Genomic DNA, 25204 nt, shown 5'->3' with positions numbered 1-25204 from the left:
CCCTAAATAAAGGGGACAGACAAGAGCTTCCCACCAATAGCTGATGGAAGTTTATCAGATGGAAACCACAGTAATATTGGTAGAGGTCTTGACTAGCAATGCCTCCATGTTCTTTCTTCCTTTGGAACTTCTTCAAGAAAATTCTAGGCCTTTTATTTCCCCAAATGAAGCTGGAGAACTCCCCCTGCACTTTCTTAAACCAGGTCATCTCAATTCTGAAGGAATAGTGTTAAAAAGGAAGGTCACCTTTAGGAGGATTGACATTTGTAGGAGGTTTGCTCTACCCAAAAAGAAGAGCATCAGGGTCCCTCCATGTTCGTAACTGTGCTTTAACTCCACCCAAAACTTTGTCAAAATGAACCTGGGATCACTTTTCTAGTTTCTGTACTATTTGAACCCCCAGATATCTTATCTCCTGTTTTGTTAGGGCGCTCCTATAGGTGGTGTTCCATTGCATTAATGTATGTTGCTCTCTCCTTTTCTCAATTTTTTTTAGCCTGTCTAAATTGTCTGTGAAATAGCAATGAGTCACTTAATTGGCTATTCAGCAATGCTGTTTGAAACATTGTTAGCATTAATAAAATGAATAAAAATATATGTTATGTTACCTGTTTGATGAAATTATGACAGGATAAATAGTCTAGATTGCTGTTCCCTTATTTTGACCTTTAAGGGGAGCTAGATGTGGGTAGTTTTTGTTCTAAAATTCTAAGGTGATAACACCATTATTGTATGTTATTCCATGCTACATAGTTTTGCAAGGGCATTGCTAGTTTTTTACTAACTAGTCTGTGTAAATAAACTGACAGTCCTTATTAGAGCTGATGTTGCATAGTTTGGATCATGAAAAGTAGAAAGCAGGGAAGAAGCCCATGTGATCCTTAGCAAAAAAAATGTTTTGAAGGAAATGTTGTTTTATAGATAAGAAACTCCTATTAAATTAGCAGTTTTAGATTTTTCTGCTGCTCCTATAGCATGAGAGCATGGTCCTAAGCGTCTACTATAATGACGCAGCGCCCATCTGGGACTCTCCAGGTACCCCAGACTGCCTAATAGATGCTCATGAAATCCCGCTCCGGAGCAGTGGCATTCTCAGGCGCGGGCAATTCATAGAGGATAAGAAATTAATCTCATGGCAACGTATCACAGAGATCTCTGGAAATGTGGTCTATAAATTCAAATATTACCAGCTTTTAAGCTGGGCTAAACTTTTAGAAGAGGAGGGAAAGCCAATTTCGGACTTGGTGGCCAGAATTTGTTCACGCTCCACCCCACGAAAAGAAGTTGCAGAGTGGTATTGGATGCTAGTTCAGATTGAAGAAGAGATGCTAAACCCATTTGCAGAGATCTGGAAGAGGGACCTGCCAGACCAAGACCTCGAATCCTTAGGGCAAGTATCTATGTCTCATTTGTGGACATATGTGAATCCTGCTCCATTAAGAAAAGAACATCTTTTTACTGTCCATAAGGCCTATTGGACGCCACAGAAACTATCAAAGCTGGGGAACTGAGCAGTGAAGCAGTGTCCAAATTGTGGAGAAAACAAGGCGAATGAGGCACACATGTTCTGGCAGTGTGCCTCAATCCAGCTCTTCTGGCTGTAGGTGGGTAAGACCATCTCAGGTAGTGTGGGCCAGGAGAGGGATGTATGACGGTACAACGCGTACCGTCACAACGCATCCCTTTACCACGCATCCCTTACAACGCAAGTCGTTACCACGACTTGCGTTGGGGGGTGCGGATTTCGAATAGTATAATTTACTATTCTAACACCAGTCCCCGTGGACCCTAGGGAAGGTGTTTGGATAGTAAATTTACTATTTTTAATCCTTTAGCGCCCTCCAGCGCAAGTCGTGGTAACGACTTGCGTTGTAAGGGATGCGTGCTAAAGGTACCGCGTTGTAAAAACTTCGTGGTAAACGATGTTTACCCCAGGAGAGTAAGGTGAACTTATCTCTTGTGATCTTTGGAGTGGTCCCAGTGTAGAAAATAGCAACCTTCTCAGTGGTCTCACTGATACTTGGTCCTTTTAAACCAACAAATAAGAAATTGGCACAGAAGCTGAAATATAAAAAGAACATCTTTATTACCCTCAAATAAGGGAGACTATGTCACACAGAAGTCTTAGCAACGGAATGAGGCAGTCTAAGGAGTACAGAAAACTGGGGCCTAAGCATAAGACCAAGGGGCAGTCCTGGCTCATGTAAGCATGCAAAATGCCTGATATGGGCATGCCAGATCTGCTTGCTCAACAAAGTGGGAGGAGAGTTACTTCTCTATACAGCAGCAAAAATAGCCTGACAGTTCTACAAGATGAGCAGGTGCATTCTACTAGCTAGGCTCTTCTGAGCATGTGCTAAGGTGGAAGATGCTAAATACAGCATGTTTCTAGGCAGATTACAAGAGCAGTCAACACTGAGGGAGGACAGAGCACATGGCGAGCACGTGGTACCACATGGCAAATAAGATGGCTGCCAGAAATACAAAATGGCTTTCAACTCATGCTAACAAATCCGTCCAATCCTTAGCAGATGGTCCTTTTAGCATGAGCTAAAGACATTCCTATGATCCAGTAGGAATATAGAAAATATTTGCACATTCATTTTCATAAATGTATCAATATCCTAATTCATTGGTAGGTGGACATTTTCTATTTGAAACATTTCAATAAGCGAGTACATATAAGGTATAAGCAGGAATACAAAGGGAACAAAGCATCGGGTCATAATTAACATTCGGATAGCATGAGAAAGTAATGACCACTATTACAAATAGAATTATCATTTTTCACAACCCTAAGCAAAAGTAAATCCTAAAATCATCTAGTAAACATTTTCAGGGTTCCTATGCATTTCAGTGACTATTCATTTTAATTTCAGAATAGCCAACAGCACATATCTAATAAAAACATTTTAGTAAACTTTTCCATTGTTCCCTTTATGAGGGCAAGAACATCAATTATATTTGGGACAGGAGGACCACACAGGGCCATAAGAATTAGGACGAAGAGCTGCAAGGGCTGCTCCTCCTCAAAAATGGGACGACTAAAGGGGTACATTATGAACAAGGAAAAGAAGAAGTCCTTGGGGAAATTGAAGCCAATGTACAACCAAGCCAGCAGGGAGTCTTCTCCTTGTGTCCGTTTTAGCCTAACAGGCAGGCTCTTATTGTTTCCACGGTGGAGCTGCACAACTCGCGACTCAAGAATCACAGCCCAGTTTCAAGGAAAAAAGTCTCTTCTTTCAGGATAGGGCAGTCACCCACCAGGCAAATGCTCTTAGCGTTCCTGTCCAGTGTCTCAGGCAGTGCACCCGTTTTCTTCACTTCAATCTAACAGGCACCAGAGACACAGCACCTGTACCCTAATCTCAAGTCCTTCCCTAACTCCTGTATTGCTCTGCTGGTGCACTGCTCACTCGTTGGGGACACACATTGCATCCAGTGTACCCAGGTATCTCTTGACCAACAAACAAAGGAGCAAACTTGCATTAACTTTAGGTTCAGGATTCAGAAGCCTGATGCTAGGATCTCTGAGGCAACCCTTGTTTCAAAAGGGGTCACCTCAAGCAAAGCCTCCTCGCCATTCTGGTCAGTCTGTGACTCTCAACTGGGCATGATCCACGATTTCTCCTTTCTGATTTCCACGACCCACCACCAGCCGCAACAGGTACCTCACAGGAATTGGAGCAAGATCACCGCAGACCAGCTCACCACCTCCCTCAGCCAGAGCCCACCCGCCAAAACAACGGACCCCAACGAAGCAGCCCACAACTTCACACAGTGGCTGACCGCCTGCGCCGACGACCTCGCGCCACTAAAGAACCCTCCCAGCAGACCCAGAAGCAAGAAGGCATCCTGGTTCACCGATGACCTCAAGGACTCCAAGAAGACCTTCCGCACCCTCGAGAAAGCCTGGCTCCTCGACCGGACCACCGACAACATGACCGCCCTCAAACACGCTACCTGCAAGCACCACCAGCTCATCCACACCACCAAGAAGAAATCCCTGAAGGAACGACTGGACAACAACGCCCACGACAGCAAAGAGCTCTTCACTATCGTCAAGGAGTTCTCCAACCCCAGCACCGGCACCAACGACATCACTCCGTCACAAGACCTCTGCGACTCCCTCGCCTCGTTCTTCCACCGCAAGATCGCCGACATCCACAACAGCTTCGGCGCCCCACCCACGCACCCAACCGTCGAACCAATGCCCCCCACCGCCACCCTTTGCACCTGGACCACGGTGACCACCGAAGACACAGCCCGCACGATGAACACCATCCACTCCGAAACATCGACCGACCCCTGCCCACACCACGTCTTCAACAAGGCCGACTCCACCATCGCACCCCAACTCCGGAACATCATCAACGCCTCCTTCAACACCGCCACCTTCCCGGAGAGCTGGAAGCACGCCGAGATCAGCGCCCTCCTGAAGAAACCTACAGCGGACCCCACCGATCTCAAAAACTTCCGCCCCATCTCGCTCCTCCCTTTTCCTGCTAAAGTCATCGAGAAGATCGTCAACAGACAGCTGACCGCCTTCCTCGAGACGAACGGATCCCTCGCAGTCTGGCTTCAGAGCCAACCACAGCACCGAGACCGCCCTCATCGCAGCCACCGACGACATCCGGACCCTGCTCGACAAGGGGGAAACAGTGGCCCTCATCCTCCTGGACCTCTCCGCTGCGTTCGACACGGTCTGCCACCGCACCCTAGTCCAGCGCCTCAGCAACATCGGTATCCAAGAGAAGGCACTGGAGTGGATCATCTCGTTCCTCACCGGAAGAACACAAAGATTCCGCCTCCCCCCGTTTCGCTCCGAGGCCACCGAAGTCATCTGCGGCGTCCCGCAAGGATCTTCACTCAGCCCCACCCTCTTCAACATCTACATGAAACCTCTCGCAGCCATCGTACGCCAGCACAACCTCAACATCATCTCTTACGCTGACGACACCCAGCTGATCCTCTCCCTCACCAGAGACCCCGACACCGCCAGAACCTGCCTACACGAAGGGATGAAAGACGTCGCCGAGTGGATGAAGGACAGCCGCCTGAAACTGAAATCGGACAAGACGGAAGTCCTCATCCTGGGATCTTCGCCCTCCGCCTGGGATGACTCCTGGTGGCCCCCAGCCCTGGGCACCGCACCCAAGCCAACCGACCACGCACGCAACCTGGGCTTCATCCTGGACCCCTCCCTCTCGATGACCAGACAAGTCAACGCCGTCTCCTCATCATGCTTCAACACCCTGCGTATGCTTCGCAAGATCTTCCACTGGATCCCGACCGAGACCAGGAAGACTGTAACCCAGGCACTCGTCACCAGCCGACTGGACTACGGAAACGCCCTCTACGCCGGAACCACAGCCAAGCTACAGAAAAGACTCCAGCGCATCCAGAAAGCCTCTGCCCGACTCATCCTGGATGTCCCCCGACGCAGCCACATCTCCAGCCACCTGAGGAACCTGCACTGGCTCCCCGTCGACAAGAGGATCACGTTCCGGCTCCTCACCCACGCACACAAGTCTCTCCACGACCTGGGCCCCAAGTACCTCACTGACCGCCTGATCTTCTACACGCCCACCCGCCAGCTACGGTCCACCAGCCTTGCCCTCACAGCCGTACCACGCATCCGAAGAGCCACCGCCGGAGGAAGATCCTTCTCTTACCTGGCTGCCAAGATTGGAACTCCATCCCCATCCACCTTCGGTTGACCCAGGACCATCTCGCCTTCAGGAAACAACTCAAGACCTGGCTGTTCGAGCAGTAGCATACCCCTCCCCCAAGCGCCTTGAGACCCTCCCGGGTGAGTAGTGCGCTATACAAATGGCATGATTGATTGATTGATTGATTGATTTGTGACCTCGTCTTTCCCCCAAGTGGCAGGGGTACACAATTCATTTCAGGGCTTCCGCCTTCACTGAGGTCCTAGTTGCCAGAAATGCCTGTGCTGGTTACCTTCACTTTGGCTTCAAGCTGGACTGGTGCTGACGCTGATTCCGCAGGCTGTATCTGATGTCTGGGCCCCTCTGGCAATGGTTCTAAAGCAGCAAATATCTATTGGTGGACAGAACAAAAGGTCTTTAGACAAGGCACAGAAACAGTCTATCAACAGAGAGGATAGTGTCAGAATACTTCCTAGTCTTGGGACGCCGCATATATTAGCAAGGCACCCAAGAACCACTTTCATCTTTCTATGTGAGAATAAAACAAACAAAATAAACAACAGCCTGGACCTCTTGGCAAGTATAAAAGGAACTCTTTGGCAATAGTAATACATCACCCAATCCCAAGCAGCCAAGGAAGTCTGTATTCATTTACTAAATTGGGAGGAAAAGAGAAAAACAACACAGACATACCCTAAATCCTTACATTGGTGTATTCCTGTGTACTAATCTGAAAACCCTAAAAAAAAAAAGGAAATGTTCTACACTTTTGCTCATAAACTTTACATTACTTGTACAGGACTGCAAATACATCTAAAATGATTCTTCTTAATAAAAGCAAAAGCACCTACATTGTACGCTTAGGACCATGCTCTCATCTTATAGGAGCAGCAGAAAAATCTAAAACTGCTAATTTAACAGAAGTTTCTTATCTATAAAACAACATTTCCTTCAAAACATTTTTTTTGCTAAGGATCACATGGGAATATTCCCTGCGTTCTACTTTTCATGATCCAAACTATGCAACATCAGCTCTAATAAGGACTGTCAGTTTATTCACACAGACTAGCTAATAAAAAACTAGCAATGCCCTAGCAAAACTATGTAGCATGGAATAACATACAATAATGGTGTTATCACCTTAGAATTTTAGAACAAAAACTACCCACATCTAGCTCCCCTTAAAGGTAAAAATAAGGGGACAACAATCTAGACTGTTTATCCTGTCATCATTTCATCAAACATGATGGGCAGTATCATAACATATATTTTTATTCATTTTATTAATGCTAACAATGTTTAAAACAGTATTACTGAATAGCCAATTCAGTGACTCATTGGTATTTCACAGACAATTTAGACAGGCTAAAAAAAAATTGAGAAAAGGAGAGAGCAAAATACATTTTACCTAGCCTTAATTTGTCGAGGAGCTAGCCTCCTTCCCCCATTTTGACAGTAGGACACCTGAAACAGGTTTCACTTCTGTCAACACTATCAGCCCCTATTTGTAGCAACTGGTCATAAACAAACTCTGAGGAGGTACATAGTACGTTGAAGCTAAAAACATGAATACCCACCTCAAATTTTGCAGATCCTTTTCAAAACATCACCCCTGGTAGGCCAAATGATGGGTAAACTGCTGATAATTCATATAGACAAAATCTCACACAGTAGTTTTCATTTTACAAATAGTATGTAACATTTTGGTTGAAGAAATAAAACAGGACAATCTTTTAGTTTCAAAGGTCATTTTTGGTTTCAACTTAAGGCTAGTGTAATGCAATTATGTCCATCCAGTATTGGACTTTAATTACAGAGCGTAGTATTTAGATGTCATATTAACTCCTTTCCGGAAAATAAAAGGTCTGTTGCATTTTTAAGAACTTTTTGAAGAAATTACCCACAATAGGCTGAATAATGTCTATAACACAGATTAACCACATATAAGAAACACCGTACAGCACTTTTGTATGCGAAAATTCTTCATAGAACCAGTTGAAGAAAGGAAAAATATGAGTGTGGTAGTTTAAAAGGAAGTTTTGCTTTGAATTTAAGATTGATGTCAATGCATTACGTCAATTCAGTTTATTTCTTCAAATACACAGTATAGTTTAAAGGTATTGTATTACCTCCTTTGTGAAAGATGATAGCTATTGTAGTACCATTTGTCCCAGGAATTTACTTTTGTCTAGCTTTGAAATTTGTAATTTGAGTTTCCAATTTGGAGCCAACTACTGTGGATCATTGTAGCATTGCTATAGGTATTTTCCAGTTGTTCCTAGAATCAACCAAGACATAACCTCTGATCTGCAGTTTGGGAAGGTCATATTTAAGTTAACATTTTTGAGCAACTTATCAAAAGGCACCATTTTACAATCTGATATAGTTAAATGGAGAAAACGCTCAGATTTTATTTCTGTACTGGATGAATGATCACAATCTTCACAGTCACGGTTCCATGTGTAACTCAGTCCAAAAAAACATCAATATTTACATATCCTTCTTCTAAAACTCCAAACATGACCATAATAAATTCTTGTGTATCTTGTTGATTGTTGAGACTAAATATTACTGATCCACTACATATATCTAAATGATCTTGACTACCTGAAGCACATGGTGTCACAATTCTGTCAGTCAGTAAACATTGCAGCAAGTGATACAGTGCAGAACACAATCCCTTATCTGGGTATTGTTGAATTTAGCTTACTAGGGGCCAGATGTAGGTAATTTTAATTTACCACCTCTTAAATACCGATTCATACCGAATCGGTATTTAAGAGGTGGTAAAATAGAGGGGGGGAGATGTAGGTATTTCAGGGTCGGTAAATACCGAATCGTTAAGATTCGGTATTTACCGATTCTGTAAATACCGAATCGGTATTGCCCATTGATTCCTATGGGCCTTTCAGCCCATAGGAATCAATGGGCAATACGTACAGAATCGGTAAATACCGATTTTTGCAAGGGTGCAGGGGGTGTCACTTTGACACCCTCCGGCACCCCAAAAATAGGCATGTGCGCCATGTGGCACACAGACATGCCCTAAGGGCATGTCTGTGTGTCACATGGCACAGGTGTGCATGCACACATGTGCATGCACACCTGGATTCGGTATTTTACCACCCAATTGGATTGGGTGGTAAAATACCGAATCTGAAAGGCCTGCGGCACTCAAAGATGTGCTACCTACATATGCTTTTACAGACTCTGTATTTTTACCGAGTCTGTATTTACCGATTCGGTAATTTTACCGAATCTGTAAATTCAGATTTGGTAAAATACCGATTCTGTAAAGCATGCTCCTACATCTCAAAATCCAATTACCGGTCGGTAATTGGCCACCTACATCTGGCCCTAGATGTGGTAAATAGAACAGTACTTTCAGACCAACATTTGCATAGCAGTTGAAACCTGACCTCTTTTCTTTTCTGATAACCCACGATATCACTGTTATTTTTGAGTATTCTCCTATTCAGACTTTCTAGTTTGTCCTTGTTGCCTTTCTTTTCTTGAGCATCCAGAGACTGTTTTGTAAACTTCTCTCTGGTCAGATTATCTGTTTCTCATAAACAGGATGCAAGCCTAAATGAAGAGCATATAGACTTCTTAACCAATTGTACTTTCTTACACAGCTCACATCAGCGCTAACATTCTTCTCATCAAAGTCAACCAAAAAGAAATGGCACAATGTTTTAATTCACAACAATGGTATATATGACATTCCTTATTTGCAAACAGAACTTCCAAAATTAACAAAATCAGTATCTACACCTAAACCTTTGTGATCGATGGATAGTTACAGCATACTCTAGAGAAAGTGGGATCTGCTTCTGCCACATATATAAGTCTTTCAATAGCAAAAAGCATACAATGCATTTACCAATCTGCTTGACACCATCTATCTCATCATTTCTTTTAGCCAAGTAGTCAATCTCATTTCTGTTTGGAAATTGATGAGCTTAATATATATACCCAATACACCGTTTACTAACTTACTCAACAGTAAAATTACAACATACCTTTTCTCAACAGTTTCATGCTTACACATAAATGCTTCTCTATTCCAGCAGTTTTGCATACAGACTTCTCCAAAGAATCCAATTTTGCTTGTAGTTTCTCTGTCAGTAGTATTGTGACTTGCTGTTATGTACAATTTTATCAATAGCTGTAATTTCCTAAATATCTTCTTTCTCCAGTTGTAGGATATATAAATTAAATGTTAGAGCACTCTTGAAGTGTTGGTATTAAACAAACTACAGATTTCTGTTCTTTAATAAAATTGTAATTCAGTTCCCCTTGTTTAATGTTAGATATGAATAGACTCCTGATAAGGTGACTTTCCCAAGCATGTTTCCCCTCTTTTGTCAGCTCTTCCACTCCAATATCCTTAAGTATATATCTGTATTCCACATCAGATGATTGGCATATATTTTTCACTAATTCTTTATATTCAAAGTTTAACCAAATATGCATGTTGCCAATACTTCTCAGTGAATTTCTTTTTTCATTATGCATAAGCGTTTTGAAAACAGGTTTTTCCTTTTACAGGGGTACGTTGCAGTAGGTCACTAAACACAATTAAATGTTTCCCTGTGAAGAGGACATCACAGTTTGGTCTGAAAATCTGCTGCATTCTTAAGTGTATGAACGCCAACATTATTTTTGAAACCATGTTAACTTTATCAATGATTAGAAGCTTCAGTTTTTTCAATACTCTTGATACCTCTTGGCAAGCATCATAAGCTAATTTCTAATATTTCAGTTTATTGTCATGTTCAACAGGTAGAATTAGTAGTCAATGTAGAGTATTTCTGTTAATGTTATGTGCAGCTAATCCTGCTGGTGCTGTTACCACAAATGACACATTAGAATCTGTAGTCTTCTGTAGATAACTGGTGAGAACTTTAATTCAAAAACGTTTCTCAGTGTCAGCTTGTCCACCGATATATAATTCTAATATTGTTTTCTATCAAGAACATTCACATTGTTACTTTTTGTGAAGAATTCCATGCTCTATTTGTTCTTCAACGTTGTGGTAATTCATTCTCTGTTAATTGTTCAGTTGTTCCACTAACTGTTCAAAAACACAGTTTTCTCTCTTGTTTGCTGCATTACATCCTCTACCTCCTTTATAGCTATAGCTGCTTCTCTTTGAATTATTAGTACTTCCATAGGATCTTGCCTTGCTGGTGCAGAACTTTGACTGCTTAGTGAACGATCCCTGGCTATCTCAGCAGTGGTGGTTTCATATTGTTCAATCTTATCTTTTAACATTTGCAAGTAGGTTAGAAAGACTAAACACTCAAAGCTATCTTTCACAGCGTTGAATGAGTCTTCATAACAGTCAGATTCTCTAGGATTCGGGACTCCATGGCTCAAACAACTGCAATAGTGCCAAGTAGAAAAACGTTCCTATCTCTGGAGTTTGGCAACTGAGCTTTCTGTTGTTAATTTGATTTCCTGTGATGTATCTCACTAAACAATCATCATATCCAAGTACTGTATATCTTCCTTCTTCTATGTTTTCAGTTACATTACTTCTATACTTCTAGTCCTGAAGTACTTCATAGTGACACATGTTTTAAAGATGGGGACTCCTATTTGGGTAGCATGTATCCAGCATGTTAGCTTTCAGAATGTCTGTACTCTTGGGATCAAATTCTGCAAGGTACTGAATTTTTGGAAACTACTTAATATACTATTTCAATTGTTTGCAAGACCTAGGCTTACCCACACAATTCCTCTTGAATTGGATAACAAACTAGCCAAGTTCAACCTATCCGATTGTTCATAGGATCCTATTACTCTGTGGGAAAGCATTTTCGAAAATAAATTGTACAATTTCTTAATAAGACCCTTTTCAGCAGCAATCTCCTCCCACATCTCTTTCATATCTGTCATCTCTGATTTAGTTATATATGAAGTCACGTACCGAGCAACAGCTATGGAGTTGTCTGCAACAAATTGAAGATCCATATTTGCATTCCACATCTTCAGAAACACAGTGTTGTAGTCATTGATACACTTGGAAAACCTCTCTTCTTCTTAGGTTGTATGTATTTTTCAGTGATTTGAATGTCAAGGTGTGTCTGCCTGCAGACAAAAATCTATTTACTCTTCCTTCTGAGATGACAGGTCTTGGGAAGCCACATTTTTACTTTGCATCTGTATTTTTGACAACCGTATTTCCCACATGTTTGATTTTGAAATTGTAGAACTTTTTGTCTCAGGCCCCTGTCAGTAGTGTCTTTTGTAATAGTGCATGCCACATAACTTTCTATGAAAAGCAAGAGCGACTCATCAGTGTCTGTTCCAAACTTCAAGATATCCTTTAACCATAACAGCATGTAAATATGTGGAGCACATTTAGCTTTGTGCTGTTTGCGCCAAAAGAAATCAGTTACTTCGCTGAGAGGAATATTTTTGCTGCAGATAAAATTCATCATCATTTAAAACCTGTGGTTAAAATATCTGAAAAGGTTTGCAGGGTCCAACGAGCAAATATTTGTTCTGTTCATGAGTTGTTTTAACAGGATTCTTTTCTTTATACACAGTACTGTTTTGTCTAGTGTCCTCATTCTATTCAATCTTAAGATAAATAGTTTCCTCTTCAAAGCAAATGAATTCTCATGAACACTCTCAATATGTTGCTTTTGCTTAAATGCAGCACTACTACTCTTATTTCTTCATTCTTTTTAGCAAATTCTGTATTACTGTAGTCTGAAATATTTTAGCTTGTAACACCTTAAACTGGTTTTGTCTCCTTGATAAGCACTCTGTTTTCTTAGAACATTTCCTACTATGAGACATGTGTACTCCTTCCTTTTTTCCCAGTTGAAGATGAAATTCCATTTCTACATTACACTTTTTACTCTCATGATGCATTTTCAGACATATTTTTTCAAAAAATGCTTAGACCATAACCAGCGTCTCTTTTTTTTGCTCAGGACATTTGCCACCTTATTTTCTTTCTCAGTTTGAAGTTGGCAATATATATATTTTTTGCTTTTTGAGTCTTGTCAGGCATTCTGAACCTTCTTTTTCCCATAAGGCCTTACATGGCACTGGTGCCAAGTATCTTCAGAGGAGGCTGGACTTCTATCGACCAGCACGATCCCTCAGGTCAGAAACCTTGGCCTTGGCTCGGGTACCACGCATTAAAAAGGCTCGGCTAGGCGGCCGGTCTTTCAGCTTCCTTGCTCCTCAGCTGTGGAACTCGCTACCGTTGTCTTTGCGAAGCACCTCTAATCTGCTTGTCTTTAGGAAAGACTTGAAAACTTGGTTGTTTGCTGGATAGTTTCTTCCCCTCCGGGTGCCCCTTTTCTGTTATTGTTATGTTTCTTGCTCTTTTTCCATGGCCAGGAGCTCAAAGCGCCGGGACACTCCTTTGGAGTAGCCGTTGCGCTATAAAAGTCCCATTTTAACATAACATAACATAACAAATACAAGTGGATTTTTAGAAAGCAAATAAAGAATGCATTTACCTGTGCAGAAGATGGTAATAAATAATTATTTTAAGTAAACTAATAAGTACATAAGATATGATTTTAGTTTCCAAAAGGTTGTATAAGTCTCTCAGGATAGAGCTATACACACGTATTAGTGTATGCATAACAGTGTGTTTCCGTGTAAGAGTATATTTTAATGTGTGAGGTTCTCTTAACATATGTGTCAGTGTTTATCTAGCTATGTTACTGTATGCTTCAGTGTATGCCTGGGTGTGTTACTGTAGCCACCAATGTCTGTTTGGTTGTGTCAGAGTATGCATGAGTAAATACGTAGTTGTGTCATTGTATGTATGAGAATGCTACTGAGTGTTTCAGTGTGTGTATCAGTCTTTGAGTAGATATGTCAAGGTATGCATTAGTCTGTGCCTGGGTGTGTCACTGTATGTTTAAGAGCGTCACTGCATATACATGCTCTACTGTAGCGGGCCTGAGACATGTATAAATACCTAGTTGTCTGGATGGATGAGTTATTAGTGCCAGATAAACAGTATATGACTGAGTGTCTCATTCTACATGTAAATAAGCATGTTGGTTCATGCCTGCTTCTCTTAGATAATCTATGATTCTGTAAATCTGTATTTAAGGGACTCCATAGATCCCTTACTGGCTGTGTTAGTTGGTACTGGAGTATTTAACTGTATGTGCAACTGTATGCCATACCACTGGATACATAAGAGCTGTATATGTATGTGAGTGCATGTTTAGGTGTCTTTGTTGCTGTGTGACTGGGTGTATTAGTGGCTATATCCTTTTATACATAGGTATGTGAGTTCTAGTGTGGGTAGGAGACTGGATATATAACTAGAGATGTGGGTCTGTAAGTGTGCAGGTAACTCAATGAAACTTTAAAGAACATGTCTTATCTTTTAAGCACGAGGCTCACTGTCATATGGCCTACCATAGGGGTGACTTAAACATAGTAGAAGAGGAGTTTAAGGCTTAACAACATGCTCTAAATGTCAAGACGGCGTACCAGAAAAACTGCATTTACACGCTCTAGTGTAGCAGGCCTGAATTGTTTAAAGGCCGACTTCTCTGGATGAAGGCCTTGTCAGTGTCAGATCTTTAGCACACAATTAAATTAGTGTTTCAGTGCCCATGCAGGTGTGTGAGTAGACATGTAAGAAGTATGCTGATATGTGTCTGGGTCTCTTAGTTCCTCTATTGGACTCTCAATATGAATGTAAGGAGTTGAATGGATGAGTTGCTAGCTCTATTGGTGAGTTTTGTGGTTTTTATTTCTGTGTGCAACTGCCTGCTTTATTGCTGCATACATGATAGGTGTATGTGTGTGAGTGAATGTTTAAGTGCCTCTGTCAGTGTTTGACTAGGTGTATTTGTGGGTCAATAATTTTAAATGTAGGTATGTGAGTTTCAGTATAGCTAGGAAAGTATATCTATAACTGGACATATGTGTCTGGTAGTGTGAATAGAACTCAATCAAATTTGGCAAGCATGTTTTATCTTTTAAGCTCATAGCTCCCTGCCCTATAGCCTACCTACTGCCTATCTCAGGAGTAACTTATATGTAGAAGAAGAAGACTTGGAGGCTTAGCAACATGTTTTGATTGGGAACTCAGCCTACCAGGACAACTGCATATACACACTCTAATGTAGCAGGCCTAGTTGCCTGTATGGATGAATTATTAGTGCCAGTTTCCAAGTTCATACCCAACTCAGTATCTCAGTGCCTATGAGGGTGTGTTTTTGGATATGAAAGTATGTTGGTAGATGCCTGACTCGGTTAGTTACTCTATGAATTTGTAAATCCATATGGAAGAGGATGCATGGTTATCTTTTATGCTCATAGCTTCCTGGCTCTATAGCCAACCTAGAGCCTATCTCAGGCCTACTTGTGTGTATAGGTGACTTTTAAGTTTCAGATCCACAGTACAAACATAAGGAAGTGCATATATGGAAGGCTAAATGTTTAAGTAGGTATATAGGTTTGCAAGTACACATGTAACTCACTGAAACTTCACACGTCATGTCTTACATTTTATCCACATAGCAGTCTCTCCATTGGCCTACCTACAGCCTACCCTGGGAATAGTCTATATGTTGAAAAAGAAAATTTGTGAGCCTTTGCAAGGACTTTTACATGACACGTCAGCCTGGCTGTAAATATTCGTAGACAGGGTATACAACTGCAAGTGAGATATTTTTAAAGGAACTTGCCTGGATGGGTAACTTAGCTCTCTTAGTACTTGAGTACATATGTGAGTGACTGTTCCACTTCCTCTGTACATTTAACACTGGATATGTAAGTTACTATGTCACTTTATTTTTATATCTATCTACATTTATATATACGTACATGTAGAGATTTCTTACTGGCTGCATTAGTAAATCTTGAGATCTATAACTGGGTGTGATAGTCACTCTGTTACTGCTAGACTAATGACTGTCTGATGGATGAGTGACTGGGTATATAAGTGCTTCTATTTCTGTCTAATTGAGTATATTATTGGTAGTTAAATGGATGATTATCCCACTGCTTACTTTAGTGTTTCTCAGCTTGAAACATTGCTTACATCGCTGAATGACTGCATTTTGTTAATCTTTACATATGTTCATTCTGTGGTTCTAATCGCTATGTTATTCTTTCTTTGCTTCATAAACTCTCTTTTTATATACTCTTTCAGTTTTTCTAAATATCCTACTCACTTTCAACCACTTTATATGTACTCATTCACTCTCTCTCCAATATTTGTTTGCACTACAGTTCAATTCACATACCTGTTAAATGTGATTGTTGGTCTCTTTTTCTCATGCTCAGTATGAGTTTGATTTTCTGTATGTGCAACGTTCACAAAAACCAAGCACAAGAATGGTATTCCACTCTCATACAAAAGAACGATTAATTACTTTGCATTCAAGCTTACACACATGACGAACAAATCACATGGCTTTCACATTTTTAAAATAATTCAGCTCTTCTGAATGGTCATGGATGTTAACCCTTTCTTCTCCTCCTTTAAAGTTAGCCCAATTCAGGTGGAGTTCTGGGCGGCTCTGTGGATCCACTGTGCGAGTCCCCCATGTAACCTTGCAGTGGATTTGTGAACACATGTGGGAATCCAAAATATTTTTTAATACTGCTCCTTACAGATTCACTTACACAAAACTTAGTATTATTCCTAAATTTGGATACAAACATTTTTTCACGTTTTTTTCTCAATAATACAACTTGAATTGACCACAACCATATTTATAGCAGCCAATCAAATTTCTTGTTTTACATTTTAGTGGCAAGGCATCTTTTTAACTAACTTCTTTTTCAAAGCTCTCTCATTCTGCTGCAGCCTTCTCTTGTGTATTAGTGAACTTTCCTTTGAAAATGGTTAGAGTGTGGATTGTGGGCCATGGCTATGTGTTTTGGGCCAGACACTGCTTGAAAAAGTAATAATGACAGGGGCCTGTGTTTGCCTAATGTGGATATTACTTGGGTTGGCCAGAGAGGCTTAAAGTGGTATCGGTTGCTTCCATTGGTTGAAAGCATTATGGATTGCCATTATCCAGAGCTCAGGATTGTGCACTGTGGTGACAATGACCTGGGCACTCTTACTGGGGTAGGATTGGAAATCCTAATGAAGGATACCTTTGGAAAACGTATGGCACTTTTAAGTCACACTGCCTTTGTGTTTTCCAACATATGCCAGAGGCAGAAATCGAAGTGGTCATCTGAATTCTGTTCACTGATAGACAAAGCCAGAAACATGAATAAAACGGTTTCTGTATTCCTGAGGGACAATAACCTGAGTTCTATCGACAATAACAACCTGCGCTTTGACATGTATTGCATTTACAGAGTTAATGGAGTGCATTTTACATAGAAAGACAGCAGGGTGTTCCTAATTTACTTGAAAGGCTGCAGCTTGTTTTATGTGTCACCACCCTATTCCCAACCAGTTGTTAATTTGTTTTGTAAATCTTTTTTTAATTTTTTTCAATCTAGAATCTGTTGATCCCTCATGGATTTGCAAACCAAAAGCACACATTTAATGCAAAACAACACATCTAAAATATTCTTAAAGAGGGTTCTGAATGGATCATTGACTGCATGTGTGAATCTATGGCTGAAGGTGTAAATGCCTAAGTGGGTCTGTGACTGGGTGTGAGAAGCTGGCCTGGAATATGATGTCCACTAGTTAAAGTGGGCACCTTGCACCAGTCCAGACAATCCTTATGGTGATTGAGGAGGTCTCAGACAACGTTATAAAGCTATCCAAGTGGTAGCTGTGGAGAGCAGCCTTCAGGCTTAGTTTCGAAGAAGTGTAAAGCAGCTTGTTTTACAGAATGCAATCTTATTGTATAGATAAAACAAAAATAGAACCACACAGTAGTCATAGAAATATGTATTTATTAAATATCACTACCTTGTACGTTATAGTATCTCCTACACAGAGATAGACACAAAATGCACAATACTTTAGCAAAGAAGCAACAGTAATAGCACTAATACACAGTTTGGGCCCCAGGGGGGACCAAACCATATACCAAAAAATTGGTACAAGAACCGTGACTCGAGTCAGGACAATGTCGAGAGGACGTAGAATTGTTGGGAACCCAAGGAACCACCCAAGGTGAGTGGATAGGGACCCCATGGAGTCTGTGTGCAATGTGAGAACATGACTGCGTTCTCCGTACTAGTCGAAGAAACCCCATGGAGTACAGGAGTTTGGAGAGTCACCCCACCCATGGATACCGAAGTACCCAAGTTAACTATTCCAGGGAAGCCAGGTGCATAGGGGTGAAGTGGTGTCAGAAACCACCATTGAACCCAATGGAGGACTTTGAGAAAGCGCTGCTGCTGGAAGGGAGGAAATAGTACGTTGGTATCCAAACATGGATTCGTGTTGAAGAGTACCTGAAAGCCGAGGGGACAGAGTCTGGGTCACTTGAGAGTGACCAGGGAGTTGGTAGATGAATGCCCACCAATGTTGGGTGCTTCAGGATGATTGACGAGGACCTTGACACTACAGCTGCAGGGACCAGGCAATGTTGAGGACAACCAGGAGCTGGATATGAGCTGTCCCACAAAGGATGTTGAGTGTTGAGGGGTCGGTGTCCCATGGGAGCACCAACAAGCCTTGGCAAAAGCAACCCATGCAGGAAGACAAGGGAGCGTACGGTTCAGACCAGGAAGGTTGAGGAGATTCACCATACACAGGGGAGTCAGGGCATTCTCCGAGCAATCAAGGGAGCCCAAGGAAAGCAAAGTTGTCCCTCAATTGGACCCACAGGCTGGAGACACATGCATCGCAAGAGGACCGCAATCAGCTTCACAAAACGACAAGCCACCAACCACTCAGTGTGAAGTGGTTGAAGATATTTGCAGGAAAGGTTTCCAGAGGTGAGGGCTACTTGGAGACCAATGCACTTGTCAGAGACTTACCAACAAGCACATGCACTTGCAAAAGTAAGCGGTGCACAGGGGTTCGGGTATTGCAGCCCCCACAAGGTATTCTGGCATCAATCTGAGTGAGAGAGCAGCTCAGGCCATGATGACATATAATCCCACATTCTGTGTTGTTGGACCCTTCAGAGTCCATAGGAGCTTGGGATCAGCAGACCGGTCACAGTATTGCGGTGACTGCAAATGCAGGGGAGGGACTCCTCCACTCCAAGGGAGATTATCTTTGGATGTCTTGGATGCTCCACTGGTCCTACAAGGATCTTGTATGGTGCACAGGCACAGACGATGCAGCAGACTGAGATGGAGATGAAGTCAGGCCCTCACGACGTCCAGCGAAGTCCAAAGTGCCCTGACGGTCGAAGTGCAGTGGTTTCAGTTCTGAATCTTGTCCACAATGAATCTAAGGTCCTACAGCCATGTAAGCCCTAACGTACCCATGGGAGAGCATTGGAAAGATTCTGGGGATCCTCCCTGGGGAGGGTCTGGACAGGAGGGAGGTTACTCTCATGTCCTTTGTCCAGTCTCACACCAGAGCGGGAGCCAACAGCTCCCAGGACTGAACTGGACTATGCATAGGGATACCATATGTGTCCCTCATGGAGACTTTCAGCCACTGGCAAGCGCACCCATCCAGCCCTAATACACTACATTTTATCTGGGAGGTGGTCACACCTCCCTGTGACAGGATGCCTATTGTTCCGCCTGACCCTGCTCGAGCTTGGCTCAGCAGCAGGAGGACAGAAGTGTGTCTTGGGTCATCAGCAACCATTTTGTGCTGTCCGGGACTAGAAGGCTGGTACCGGGAGTCCCAGGAGCACCACGAATGACGCTCCTGAGGGTTGGAATCATACCTCCCACACTGGTTACCGGTGTGGGGGTATGATTCCAACATGTTTGACACCAAACACAATAAGGTTTGTATTAGCCATTTTACAGTTGGTCATCACGCGGTCAAATAATGCCCCTCTATATATAGTATGGCTGCTTCACTGACAACCCAGGAGGATAGACTCCGTAGGCTACAGGGGTGTCTTGCTCATGCTGGGCCACCCTCTCACTTAGAACCAAGCACCCTGCCCTCAGAATTGTAAAGGCCTGCTATAGGGGTGACTTATAGGTTTTAAGTGCAATGACCCTTAGATATAGTAACCCATATCTTAAGTAATTGGTGCATGCACCAACTTACATAGGCTGCACTGGCAGGCCTATAGTTCCATTTTGAATGGTCTCGTATAGGTGGCATAATACATGCTGCAGTCCAAGGGAGACTTCTGGGGTACCTATGCCCTGGGTACATGTGTACCATATACTAGGGACTGAAAAGGGTACCCCAGAATCCAATCTGCGGTGTACCTAAGAACATGAATAACAGTTTTAAGAAGAAAGCAGATAGACTGGGGTTCTGGTTAGCAGGATCCCAGTCAGACTAGTCAAAAACAGCATCACATCTAGCAAAAAGTAGATGTAACCATAAGAAGCAGATGCCACTTTCCTACACATGGTATGTAAATATCTGTATGAATATATCAGTGGGTGTGAACATGCGTGCATGAGTATATGAGTGGTTGTGAAAGAGTGTATATGAGTGGGGAAACTTACTTCAGCGAGGAGACCGTGAGGGGAAAGGACCCTTGCCACCTTCCAGCACCGGAGCATTTTTCTGCAGCAACTGTTCGCCGGACCCGCTCCGCGGGTCCCGCTTCACCACTGACTGTCTGAGGCTGTGGAGGCACAAACGGGGCTGCGAGCGCAGAGCAGGGACTCACGTGTCCAGGAGCCCCTGCGTGGTCAACAGCCATCACCTGACCCGCTCTCCCCGGAAGCGCCGCCCACACAGTGCGGGACTGTGATAAATCAACCCCCCTCCCTCCAATGGGTGGGAAACTTACTTCAGCGAGGAGACCGTGAGGGAAAAGGACCCTTGCCACCTTCCAGCACCGGAGCATTTTTCTGCAGCAACTGTTCGCCGGACCCGCTCCACGGGTCCCGCTTCACCAGTGACTGTCTGAGGCTGTGGAGGCACAAACGGGGCTGCGAGTGCAGAGCAGGGACTCCAGTGTCCAGGAGCACCTGCGTGGTCAACAGCCATCACCTGACCCGCTCTCCCCGGAAGCGCCGCCCACACAGTGCGGGACTGTGATAAATCAGCCCCCCTCCCTCCAATAGGTGGGAAACTTACTTCAGTGAGGAGACCGTGAGGGGAAAGGACCCTTGCCACCTTCCAGCACCGGAGCATTTTTCTGCAGCGACTGTTCGCCGGACCCGCTCCGCGGGTCCCGCTTCACCACTGACTGTCTGAGGCTGTGGAGGCACAAACGGGGCTGCGAGGACAGAGCAGGGACTCACGTGTCCAGGAGCCCCTGCGTGGTCAACAGCCATCACCTGACCCGCTCTCCCCGGATGCGTCACCCACACAGCACTAGCACAAAAGCAGCTTCCTGCCCGCGCACGCGGGATGCGCACGGGCGGGCGCCGGGCTAAGCCCGGGCAAAGGGCGGGCCGTTTGAGGCCCTTCGAGGACGGGAGGGACTGGACTGGGCCTCCCCCTTGTCGCCATTCCTGATGCTTAGCTATAGTTATTTTGTATACTTGCCCTCAACGGTCCCAACAGGAACCATGTGTTCACGTGCAAGCCATAGTAGGGCTGCTAAAGGAGGGAAGATGTTGAACGGGACCCTCGATGACTTTATTACCAGGACCAACACAGCCATTGATATTGAAATCACTAAAATGCAGCAGAGAGTCTCTATAGAACTAGATGCAGCTAGAAGATTGTCCCAGGATCTAGCTATGTCAAAGAAATCATCCCTGGGGTATATTGCATCTGCTAAAACCCCCGAGCGCTCGGCTGGCCCGCGGTCATTAATCACAAAGGCGGATATCCACCATACTATAGCTACAACTCCACTTGCGCAAGTCACTACCCCAGGGCCGGCCCCTTCCCACGCTAACCAGTGTCCCACGATGAACGCACCTGCCCTAGACTTAGGAATTCCTAAAACCACTGAGTTGCATGGGAAGAACGTGTGTGCCAGCCATAAGGATATAGTCCAAAAAAGGAAACGCAAGGCAAGATCTGCCTACGCTAGGAAGAAGGCCAAAGTTGCTAGGGCTCAATTTTTTAATGATAGAAGGCCTGCGGTAGAAAGCGGGGTATGTGGAGACGGAGTCCAAGCCGATGAACGTTTAAGTTGCGAGGAGAATGGTTCGATCATAGATATAGTTGAGCTAGATACTACAGAAGGGGAGAACCATCCACAAAATGTTGCGGGGAGCACCGGGGGACCCACACGTGAGGTAGAGGGAAGCGATGAGAAATTCTTAAAAATAGTATGGGAGACCTTAAAAAAGCTCTTAACCCCCTTAGAACTTAGACTCTCACGCATAGAAAATCATCTTCTCGAGATGGATAAGAGCATTGTAACGCTAGCAAGCCTTAGCTTAAAGCAAAGCGAATCTATCATCCCGCTGGGGGGTGAGAAAATTGTATCGACACCAACTGTAGACCCACCAGCACTGCCCCCGACTAAACCAATACCCAAACCACGTCTAAAGGCTTACGATCCCATAGTCACCAATCCCCCAGTTAAGGCACCTAAACAACACCCCGCCCAACTAATACCACTTCTTAAAGAAGGTACTGCCCCGAGAACAAAAAATACTATGACCCATCGAACAAACTCACAGGGTCCACTAATCGTAGAGAACTTTCGTGGGGGCTTCATAGACCTCCCCCCAGATGCAAGACCTTATGTTGTGGTGTTAGCTGGAGCTCCTGTAATTGAGACCCAATTCCAAGAAAATTTTTGGTCCCTTAAAAACAAGGTAATTAATTGGCTGAATGCAAATAGGCCGTTACCCAATCACCTGAGAAGCAACATTTTAATGGTGCGAAGGGTCCCCTGGGTAGGCCCATCACCCAAATCCATCCCAGGTGATTGTATTGTCGTCTCGTTTGAAGACCCACTTACGGCACAACACATATGCTCATGGAACGTACGTGGTGAGAACTCGTCTATTGTAGTCAGAGCACTCTCCTTCTTTTACCCACCTCGGCCAAGCCCAAACCTTGGGGGGAACTGGTCATTGGCCCGAAACCCTGTTCGGGGAGGGCCAAGAGATGGCTGGCTAGGCTCCAATAGCTGGTGGAAAGGGGTACCAACCGTCAACAGGTTTGGTTGCCTAGATGAGGTAGATTGACTCCCTATGAAAATGACACCCGCACCTGGTCCTGAATACATACCCCCTTTGTTGAGCACTGAGTCTATGTCTCCCAGTGGTACCTTATGGGATATTCCACCCATAAGTCCAGGATTGGGCTCAGGGAGGACAGCGTATAGCACTCTGGATTCCAACTCTCCCCCAAAGCATTCTACTAACACGATGAGCAACCTTTCCCAAATTATGGCCAATGCATTATGTAGTTGGCCCGAGTCTACGCGGGTGACAGTGCCATTGGATGCCGCAACCCGTAATAAAGGCATCCCTGTTAGTAGTCCCGATCTATCATTGATGGTGACCGAGGGGGACTCACTACCTTCGATTACAGCTGGGGTCTCTACTTGTACTTCTGACCCCCCTGTGACTGTCCCTGGGCCAGTAAGAGGGGATGTTGGCGGTGCAGTATTGAAGGTGGTCAGCTGGAATGTAGCGGGCCTTGCCCGGAACATCGACATACCCGAATGGAACTCTTTTGTGGAATCCTTCGGGATTTGCTTATTCCAGGAAACCTGGTGCCTGGAACCGCGGCACAAGGTGGGCTATTCCACCTACTTTGTGCCTGCGGTTCAATCACTTGGGGGTAAAGGTCGTCCGTCTGGTGGCTTATTGATTTGGGCTAGCATCTCCCTGGGTCTAAACATCAGGACCATACCAACTAAATCACCTGACCTCCAGAGAATCTCAATTAAGGGGTCTGGGGGGAGGAAGTTAGAGGTTTTTAATATCAACGTCAGAGGGGCAAGGGGCGGCTCATCAATGCTTCCACTCACAGGAATTGATGAGGAACTTGGATCCTGTAAGGCAGAATCCTTTGTTCTACTAGCCGGGGATCTTAATTGCTCTTTCGAACCACTTGCTAGCGAGGATATACTAGGCACCGGGGAAGATGATGTTAGGAGAGGTATTACCCCCCTCATTCTTACACCTATTAGAAGTTGGACCCAAAGTGCCATAGATCTTAATGCCCTCTGCTTGGAACATGGCCTCAGGGCAACTAACGGTATATCTCAGTCTGAAGCCTGTAAAAAATTAGAACTTAAGTGGAGGAAAGATTGGACACCCAATAGTAAAACCTCCTATCAGGCGGCTCTGAGACTCTATAAAACCGCACGGCAGAAATCTAAGGCAGATTTCTTTGAGGACAAAATTAAAGCGTCTGCTAACTCCTCCAGGGAAACGTTTAAAATTGTCAAGCAGCTGCTAAAAATTCCAGCTCCTATAACCACGTATAAGGACCCCGAATTAAGATGTGAGCAGCTAGCGGAGTTCTTTGACGGCAAAATTCAAAAAATTCTTGACAGCCTTCCCCAAGTGCCCGCTATACTACCGTTAGAAGCCCCCCTCATAGTTCCCTCCAGCCCCCAACTCAAGGTGTTCAGCAGCATTACTAGGGAGGACTTCTGTAAAACGCTATCCATCATAAAAAGTGGCTCTCCATCCGACCCAGCCCCTATGCACATCCTCAAACAAATTTTGAGTACGATTTCATTAACAGCCACAGAACTGTTGAACACCTCATTTGCCATGGGCATAGTCCCCCTGAGCTGGAAACAAGCCAAAATTAAAACGCTCCTTAAGAAACCAGGTCTAGACCCCTCAGACCTGACCAATTTCCGCCCAATCTCCTTGCTTCCGGGAATGGGCAAGGTGGCCGAGAAGGTGGTGAATAGGCAGCTCTCAGAGTACCTGGAGAAGAACGGTCTTCTCAGTGATTCCCAGACAGGCTTTCGCCCCGGCCAGAGTACAGACACTGCCCTTATCGTAGCCACGGAAGAGGCAAGATGCATCTTGGATTCAGGGGGATCAGCAGCCCTGATCCTCCTGGACCTAAGCGCTGCATTTGATACCGTTGATCATGAAACCCTGGTCCAGCGCCTCGCCAAATTGGGCATCACTGGGTCAGCCCTCAGATGGCTGGAATCCTTCCTGGATAAAATATCTTTTAGGATCTGGGAAAATGGTTCGATGTCCAAACCCACTCCCCTCCAGTGCGGGGTCCCTCAGGGCTCCTCCCTGAGCCCCACACTGTTCAATGTTTATATGGCCCCGTTAGAGGAGGTAGTAGCCCCCTTCGGGATCAAATCCATTAGCTACACAGACGACACCCAACTTATCGTCTCGCTGTCACAACAAAGGGGATGTCCATCCGACCTCTCAAGATGCCTGACTGCTATTTCCTCTTGGATGACTGACTCTAAACTTAAACTTAATGGAGCTAAGACCGAGATTATGGTCATGGGTCATCCACTCGCATCCCTGTCCCCTGAGCACTGGCCCCCCTGTATGGGGGACTTACCACTGCCCAAGGAGAATGTCAAAAGTCTTGGGGTCTGGTTCGAACCCCAATTAACATTCAAGACCCATGCGCAGAAAGTGGCAGG

This window comes from Lissotriton helveticus, chromosome 8 (assembly GCF_964261635.1).
Source record: "Lissotriton helveticus chromosome 8, aLisHel1.1, whole genome shotgun sequence".
NCBI lineage: Eukaryota > Metazoa > Chordata > Amphibia > Caudata > Salamandridae > Lissotriton > Lissotriton helveticus.
This window is presented reverse-complemented; position numbering follows the sequence as displayed.